This window comes from Physeter macrocephalus, chromosome 21 (assembly GCF_002837175.3).
Source record: "Physeter macrocephalus isolate SW-GA chromosome 21, ASM283717v5, whole genome shotgun sequence".
NCBI classification, from domain to species: Eukaryota; Metazoa; Chordata; class Mammalia; order Artiodactyla; family Physeteridae; genus Physeter; species Physeter macrocephalus.
In genome coordinates, this window is record NC_041234.1 from 65,644,253 (window position 1) to 65,654,255 (window position 10,003).

A 10,003-nucleotide genomic window follows, 5' to 3' on the forward strand; every position below is an offset into this window, starting at 1 on the left:
ATCAATTAGTGATTTCTTGATTTAATATTCTATTTTAAAATGATGCCAATAATAAAAGTTGATATTTCTTTACAAAAATGACTGCCAGCATACTCATTTGGTTTGGCCCATGCAATGTTGGCCTAGTCAGTATTGTAAATATAAATTAACTACCACCATTTCAAAAGTGGGATATTGTACATACAAATCTTGAATAACAGAATATCTAGAAATCATGAACTTGCATTATTTCATTACCAAAAATTAACTGGACATGAGGGCTGACTGTACTGTTAGGCTTAGCATAGGTTCTCTGGTTTTCTATAGTCTGAGTTTGACCCATTATCTACATACAATTGCAGCCTCTTTGGACTTTCTGAATATGTGACGTCCTGTCTTAGAAGTTGGGAATACAAAGACAAAAATGTCATTAACATTTCTATCCTTCTTTTTACTTCCTCATGTAAGATGAAGTGAGAACAATTCTGTTTTTGTCCCCTTGCTAAAGTCCTAGCAGTTTAAGCTAGAAAGTGTGCAAGCCACTGTCTTTGAAGTGGTTGGACTGAACCCAACAGGGAACTACAATGGATTTGGGGAGAAATTGTCTACTGGGAATGACAGCAATTTATTAAATCCCTTCTATCTGCTGAGACCTGTGCTAAATGATGGGAAACCAGAAATGAATGAAACATACGTTTATCTTCATGTTGTTACCAATTGTTGTCTATACAAACTGCTGAGAAACTGTAGTCCATGTTATCTATTATTGAAGCAGTTCATTTAAAAAAGATTCTTGAATTATAGGGATTACAATTGGAGGAAAAAGCCATAAAAAGGAAACGAGCTGTTCATACTTTTATTGAGCAAAATTCAGTGAAAAGAATTGAAGTCAGATTCTCAGAGTCACTACCTTAAGTAATGCCTAGAATTGTCATTGAGAACAAATGCATTTTTCTAAAAATGATGGCCTATCCACACTTACTAGAGCAATGATTAAAAAATTATAATGGAAAATCTAGTTAAGAAGTTTTATGAGTTATTCCAAACACCACTGTGCTCTAAAAATACTGCATAAATAGATAAAACATTAATAGGAAAAAAATTACAAGCATAGTGCCACTCAAAAACTAGATTTTTTTTTTTTTTACATATCAGAGGCCAAACAGAAATATAAAGTAATATATAGCATCTTGAAATCATGAGTCCTCTGTGATTGGGATACAGAGAAATAAGTGAAGTCTGGGAGTACATTTTTATTTGTTAATGAGGGCCAAAAGCATTCTACAGAAAGCATGTGACTAGATCTGTGCTTATTGCCTAAAACTAATGGCTGGTTGGGTCTCCCCAGCTCATGAATTAAGATGGAAAGATAAAGGGTACTAACAATTTCTTTGGACTATAGCTTATTTGGAAATAGTTGCATAAGGGGCAGGAGGATAAAGATGCATCATATAGCCAGGATTGAGTCAAGTCCCTTAATGACTCAGCAACCAGATATATGAAAATCCAAATATCAATGAACTGCAGGAATTTCATGACAAAATGATCATATCTGACTCTAGCTGACTTGCCTGGGGACAGGTTAGTGCAATAATAAAACCGTTAGGACAGTGAGTGGAGAAAGAAAATAAAAAGAAAAACTATTCCGCCCAAGGTGAACCTATACATGAATACTCTAAAATACATGAAGACATTTAATATTAGGAGAGGTATACAACAAAATGAATTATAGGAAAATGAACTTACCCCAGAAGAAATATAATAATATAATAAAGTGAAGAAAGTTTTAAAATAATATGTTTAGGATATGCCCAAAATGAAGTATGAGAACAAAAATTTGTAATATTTAAAACGGCAGGCAGTACTTTACATTGACTCTAATACTCTCACTCAACTTCTCGAGGTAGGTATTATTCTCTACATTTTACAGATGAGCAACTGTCAATTAAAGAAGCACATGCCCAAAATGTACAAAAGCCAGGCCTGGATTCCAACCCATCTGATCTCATAGAGATTGTGCACATTTTATTCATTGACTCCTCAGTGTGCAGTTCATACAGAAACATAAACAAATACAGAAGCACTTTTATCATCATTCATAATTAGCACTTTGCATCTTGGATCAAATAAATCTGCCTTAACTCACTGATGGCAAAATTCTTTCGATAGGTCAATGAAACTCTCAACTTATTTTTCCTCTATATTCGTAAGCAGAGATACACTTCTGTTTTCAACTGTATTTGATTTTATGTGACTTATTTCATGAGACATAAATAATCCTGAAAAACATTCACTGGGAATACAAAGGCAAATATAAAACAAGAACTGATAACCATGAAAAAAAATTCAGGTAACTGAGGCAGTCATTAAGGCATCAGCTGTGAGGAGGCATTGGGTCCTGCATGAGGGCACATCTGTACCACATGGTGCAGCACAGCAACCAGCTGAGGGCTGACAAGGTATTGATGGAATAGGAGCTGCCACCAATGAATAAAACAGATAGATCCTCTTAGAGCATCTCTGCCCCATGGATGGAACTTGAGAAATTTAAAGCTCCAGTAATCTGGTTATCACTGATATAGTTAAAGCCATCATTCTCATCATCATCATCGTGTTAATTTTGCCATCATTTACATCATCTCACTAAGAGCTAATACTTGAGTATTTACACTGTGCCACAAACTGCATTAAGACCTTTACATGGATTATCTAAATTAATTCTACCACAAACCCATGACAGTGAAGTCTTTCAAGTTTGGAACTGAGAGCTTAAGGAGTTACTGAAGAAAACTACTGAAGAAGTGATACTATTTAACTTCTGTACTTTCAGCAAAGGAGATTTTTCTTGTGATTTCTGTCAAAATTTATATATATATAAAGGAGTTCAGCCGACAAAAACGAATTCTTCCAGTCAGGAAACCCTTAAAAGTTTTGCAATGGATATAGAAAATAATGAAAAAACGAATTTTAGTGGAAGTTGTTGCACATTTGATTCTAGATGAATTCAATGATTTGACTGACATTTTCTTTTACCTCATGCATGTAGATAATATCTTGCTGGAATTGTCTTGACAACAGGCACAAATGTTAAAGATATCAGTTGATAAGTATTTCTAGAAGAGAACAAAATATATATTAATGGAGGATATATGAATGATCATACTCATGAATTGAATGAATGTATAATGAGTACAAAACTAATATCTCAAAAATTATTGCTTAGATTCCTACATATACAATTTGACTTTTACTTAAATAGCAAAAAATAATTAAAACAGATCCATCTTTCAGAAATCAGATTGAGGACAGTTTAAACTGAAAGAACATGTCCAGATTCATATGTATATAGAAACCTCTCTCTCTGTGGAGATACCAGGAGTTTCTCACCATGTAAACCAATATGGGAAAAGCTAACAGACAGACAGCCAAATGATAATGAAAGGGCAGTTTGAGACTAGGGTCCACTTGCTAAACCTGGCAGCACTACTTGAAACAAAAACAGAGTGTGGTAAAGAGACAGTTTTAGTTCAATCAGATTCAGGTTTCTCCAGACACCTGATAGAGTATTTCAGGGAGAAAGACTGCTTGTTGTCACACAGGACAAGATTGTTCAGTGGAAAGTTTTGTTTATTCAAAGATTCTTACTTAGCATAGTTATGGAGCTAATATATTTACCTAGCACCATCTTGGGGAGGGTGTATCATGGAAATTATATTTTCAGAGCCAGGTACCCACAGATAGGAAATACAAAAGAAGATCTACATCTTTGTATAACCTTAACAAGCTTTCATGTAACTGCAAACATCTTTAGAAAATAATCACCTTCAGATAACAGTTTTCAATGTTAAAGTCATTTCAAGTTAAAAAAATGTATAAATATTTAGAATTTGAAAAGAGCAATAAATTAGAAATGTTTAAAGAGATGAAGTACAATGTTTCTAGGATCCTTTAATGGATATAGAGACGCCTTAACTATAAAGACTTTTAAATGAGTCACTCTGCAAGATTAATTTATCTTACAGACGAAAAACCTTGCTATTCATAAGAAAATAAAACTTGCCTTGTTGTTGCTATTTAGGCAAACGGTGTTTTTCTTTCACCCATACTCAGTGCAGTCTTTTTGTGAACTTGTCTCAGTGTTTGATAAGTTGATGCTATTAAAAAATGTACGCAAACTTCACAAGACTAATTTTGGATTGGGGTTTGCGAAACAGTTATTTCCTTTGTAAAGCTACCAGCTTTGTAAACTGGCTCTATATGATAACCAGCTACTCACTGGGTAAATATTTCTGCAGGTGCCCTCAAAACTTCCCAGAGATCTAAGGAGAAGGTTACACAATGTTGCTTTTATGAGACTATGACATAGATATAATTAAAATGTACATGTAGCTAATATTTTCATGGTGATGTGCATTGTTATTTTTGTGTATTTATAATTTCAGTAGTTGGCAGTAAGACCAACAGGAACATTGGAATTTGCAGTCCTTAACTTCTAACCTCCCCTTATTTGGAAGGAGTCAGTTAAGGTAGTTCTATCCTTTCAAAAATATTTTACTCACTTTTATAAGCATGCCCTTTATACACATTTCCATGTACTGAGCTTTGTTTTATAGTGCTTGGCTGCTAGGTTGGTCTTTTTTCTTTGTATTTTATGTTTTATTTTATTTTATTTATTTATTTATGTTAACATCTTTATTGGAGTATAATTGCTTAACAGTGGTGTGCTAATTTCTGCTTTATAACAAAGTGAATCAGCTATACATATACATATATCCCCATATCTCTTTCCTCTTGCGTCTCCCTCCCTCCCACCCTCCTTATCCCACCCTTCTAGGTGGTCACAAAGCACTTAGCTGATCTCCCTGTGCTATGCGGCTGCTTCCCACTAGCTATCAGCTTCCCACTAGCTATCAACTTGGTAGTGTATATATGTCCATGCCACTCTCTCACTTTCTCCCAGCTTACTCTTCCACCTCCCTGTGTCCTCAAGTCCATTCTCTAGTACGTCTGCGTCTTTATTCCCGTCCTGCCCCTAGGTTTGTCTTTAATTTTAGGAAAAGCGATGTGGAATTTTGTTAAGAAACATGTGTAATAAAATGCATAAGTTAAGCTTGGATGGGGGAAACAAAAGTCTTCAAAGATCGAATTTAACTATTTTCTAATTTTAATCATAATCTTTTTAGAAGAAAAGAATGAGAAATAACGTCATAAAATTGGATGTTAGTTTATTTGAATTTTAACATCAATATCAAACTTACACTTGTGTATCTAAACAGAGATTTATTTTGTTGTTTATTGCATGTAAGAATTTCTCACTAGTCAGAAAATAATTGCCCTTGTTTATTTACTACATTTTACATTTGATGGAAGAGTATTCTGTTTAATTTCAGTTGTCACTTATTTCTTTATAGCTCTGAATTTTTAAAGCAGTGTATGTAAGATATATAAAACATAGAAGGTACTCAATAAATAGGTGTCAATAGTGACTTGGTGAATAATTTTTTAAGCAATTATGCAGCCATAAATAAAATCTAAAAGGACAAGATAATTTTGTTATAGGAAGATTCTAAGCTATTGAAAGTAAGATCATTTGTAAAAGTCAAATACATTTTATAAACTCATATGTATAGATATATTTTATATATATATAATAAAATAATAAGAAAAATGCCTGCTAAATAAAGACATTAAAGATATCAACATATAATTTACACACATTGGGATGATATAATATAATTAATTAAAAGGATACTTTTCCCTGGAAAAATTACCTGCAGTCCAAAAAACTTAAAGCAACTAACGTATTTAGATTTATGTAAATGATCTTTCCAATGTATGCATTTAATTTTCTATGACTTCACTCTTACTGTATATATGTGTTAACACTTCTGAAGTAATTAATCAAACAGGAAACAAAAATAATCCTTAGGTCTTCTGGCCTCAATTCTGCCACCTATACTGCAGTCTTGGCAAGTTTTTTTGGTTTTTATTTCCCTGTGATATCTGATATATAAAATGATGAATACGGACTAGATACTGCCTAAGGCTTTGTCCAATCTGAATGTTTTATGAATTTATAGAAATAAATGGATACACCTAAAGTTTGTTTCTTTTAATCAAATTTTTAAATGGCAAGTCATTAAAAAATATGTGTATATGTATAAACGTACATACACTCAAAAGAGGAAATAGGCTATATATTGGAAAGTCATAAATAGAATTAGCAAATAGAAATTTACCATTTAGTAGCTTAACAAGAATGTTGCACAAAAATATGAAACTAGAGGAGCTTCAAGATGGTGGAAGAGTAAGACGTGATCACCTTCCTCCCCACAAATACATCAGAAATACATCTACATGTGGAACAACTCCTACAGAACACCTACTGAACACTGGCAGAAGACCTCAGTCCTCCCAAAAAGCAAGAAACCCCCACGTACCTGGGTAGGGCAGAAGAAAAAAACAGAGACAAAAGAATACGGAGGAGACCAGCACCACTGGGAAGGATCTGTGAAGGAGGAAATGTTTCCACACACTAGGAAGCCCTTTCGTGGGCGGAGACTGCGGGTGGTGGAGGGGGGAACTTCAGACCCATGGAGGAGAGCACAGCAACAGGGGTGCAGAGGGCAAAGCAGAGAGATTCCCGCCCAGAGGATCGGTGCCTACCAGCACTCACCAGCCCTAGAGGCTTGTTTGCTCACCAGCCAGGACACGTGGGGGCTGGGAGCTGAGGCTCCGGCTTCAGTCAGACACCAGGGAGAGCACTGGGGTTGGCTGCATGAACACAGACTGAAGCAGCTAGTGCACCACAGCTAGCCGGGAGGGAGTCCGGGAAAATGTCTGGACCTGCCAAAGAGGCAAGAGACTTTTTCTTGCGTCTTTGGTTCCTGGTGTGTGAGGAGAGGGGATTAAGAGCACTACTTAAATGAGCTCCAGAGATGGGCAGGAGCTGCGGTTATCAGGGCAGACCACAGAGATGGGCATGAGATGTTAAGGCTGCTGCTGCAGCCACCAAGAAGCCTGTATGCAAGCACAGGTCACTATCCAAACTTCCCCTCCAGGGAGCCTGTGCAGCCCACCACTGCCAGGGTCCCGGGATCCAGGGACAAATTCCTCGGGAGAACGCACAGTGTGCCTCAGGCTCGTGCAACGTCATGCCATGCTGGCCTCTGTCGCCGCAGGCTCGTCCCGCATCCGCACCCCTCCCTTCCCCCGGCCTGAGGGAGCCAGAGCCCCCGAATCAGCTGCTCCTTTAACCCCGTCCTGTCTGAGTGAAGAACAGATGCCCTCCAGCGACCTACTGGCAGAAGCAGGGCCAAATCCAAACTGGAATCCCAGGACCTGTGAGAATAAAGAAGAGAAAGGGAAATCCCTCCCAGCAGCCACAGGAACAGAGGATTAAATGTACACAGTGAACTTGATGTACCCTGCATCTGTGGAATACCTGAATAGACAACGAATCATCCCAAATTAAGGAGGTGGAGGTTGGAAGAAACGATAGACATATTTTTTTCCCTTTTTCACTTTTTTTGAGTGTGTATGCGTATGCTTCTGTGTGTGAGTTTGTCTGTATAGCTTTGCTTTTACCATTTGTCCTAGGGTTATGTCTGTCCATTATTTTTTTATTTTATTTTTTAGTATAATTTTCAGCACTTGTTATCATTGGTGGATTTGGCTTTTGGTTTGGTTGTTCTTTCTTTCTTTTTTTAATTAGTTAAAACAATTTGTAATAATTATTTTTTGTTTTTTTATTTTCATAACTTTATTTTATTTAATTTTTAAAATCATTTTCTTTCTTTCTTCCTTCCTATCTTTCTTCCTATCTATCTTTCTTTCTCTCTTTCTTTCTCCCTTTTATTCTGAACTGAATGCATGATAGGCTCTTGGTGCTCCAGCGAGGCATCAGGGCTGTGCCTCTGAGGTGGGAGAGCCCAGTTCAGGACATTGGTCCACCAAAGACCTCCCAGCTCCACGTAATATAAAAAGGTGAAAATCTCACAGAGATCTCCGTCTAAACACCAAGACCCAGCTCCACTCAATGACCAGCAAGCTACAGGGCTGGACACCCTATGCCAAACAACTAGCAAGTCAAGAGCTCAACACCACCCATTATCAGAGAGGCTGCCTAAAATCATAAGGTCACAGACACTCAAAAACACATGACCAGACGTGGAACTGCTCACCAGAAACACACGATCCAGCCTCATCCACCAAAACACAGGCACCAGTCCCCTCCACCAGGAAGCCTACAAAACGCACTGAACCAAACTTAGCCACTGGGGACATACACCACAAACAACGGGAACTACGAACCTGAAGCCTGCAAAAAGGAGACCCCAAACACAGAAACTTAAGCAAAATGAGAGGACAAAAACCACACAACAGATGAAAGAGCAAGGTAAAAACCCACCAGACCTAACAAATGAAGTGAAAATAGGGAGTCTACCGGAAAAAGAATTCAGAATACTGATAGGAAATGTGATCCACAATCTTGGAAATAGAATGAAGAAAATACAAGAAAAGTCTAACAAGGACCTAGAAGAAGTAAAGAGCAACAAACAATCATGAATGACACAATAAATGAAATGGAAAATTCTCTAGAAGGGATAAGTAGAAGAATAACTGAGGCAGAAGAATGGAAGAGTGACCTGGAAGATAAAATATTGGAAATAACTGCTGTAGAGCAGAATAAAGAAAAAAAAAAAAAAGAAAAGAATTGAGGACAGTCTCAGAGATCTCTGGGACAATATTAAACTCACTAACATCCAAATTATAGGGGTCCCCGAAGAAGAAGAAAAAAAGGAAGAGACTGAGAAATATTTGAAGAGATTATAGTTGAAAACTTCCCTAAGATGGGTAAGGAAATAGCTAATCAAGTCCAAAAGCACAGAGAGTCCCATACAGGATAAATCCAAGGAGAAACATGCCAAGACATATATTAATCAAACTATCAAAAACTAATACAAAGAAAAAATACTAAAAGCAGCAAGGGAAAACGACAAATAACACACAAGGAAATCCCCATAAGGTTAACAGCTGATCTTTCAGCAGAAACTCTGCAAGCCAGAGGGAGTGGTAGGACATATTTAAAGTGATGAAAGAGAAAACCCTACAGCCAAGATTACTCTATCCAGAAAGGATCTCATTCAGATTTGATGGAGAAATTAAATCCTTTACAGACAAGAAAAAGCTAGGAGAATTCAGCACAACCAAACCAGCTTTACAACAAATACTAAAGAAACTTCTCTAGGCAGGAAACAGAAGAGAAGCAAAAGACCTACAATAACAAACTCAAAACAATTCAGAAAATGGTAATAAGAACACACATATCGATAATTACCTTAAATGTAAATGGATTAAATGCTCCAACCAAAAGACAACCAAGTATCTTTTCGGACCACAACACTATGAGACTAGATATCAACTAGAAGAAAAAATATCTAAAAAATACAAACACATGGAGTCTAAATAATACATGATATAATAAACAAGAGGTCACTGAAGAAATCAAGGAGGAAATCAAAAAATATCTAGAAACAAATGACAATGAACAACAAAGCAGGAGTAGCAATTCTCATATCAGACAAAATAGACTTTAAAACAAAACTATTACAAGAGACAAAGAAGGACACTACATAATGATCAAGGGATCAATCTAAGAAGAAGATATAACAATTTTAAATATTTATGAACCCAATATAGGAGCACCTCAATACATAAGGCAAAAACTAACAGCTATAAAAAGGGGAAATCGATGGTAACAAAATCAGACTAAGGGACTTTAACACCCCACTTTCAACAATGGACAGATCATCCAAAATGAAAATAAATAAGGAAACACAAGCTTTAAATGATACATTACACAAGATGGACTTAATTGATATTTATACGACATTCCATCCAAAAACAACAGAATACACTTTCTTCTCAAGTGCTCATGGAACATTCTTCAGGATAGATCATATCTTGGGTCACAAATCAAGCCTTGGTAAATTTAAGAAAATTGAAATCGTATCAAGTATCT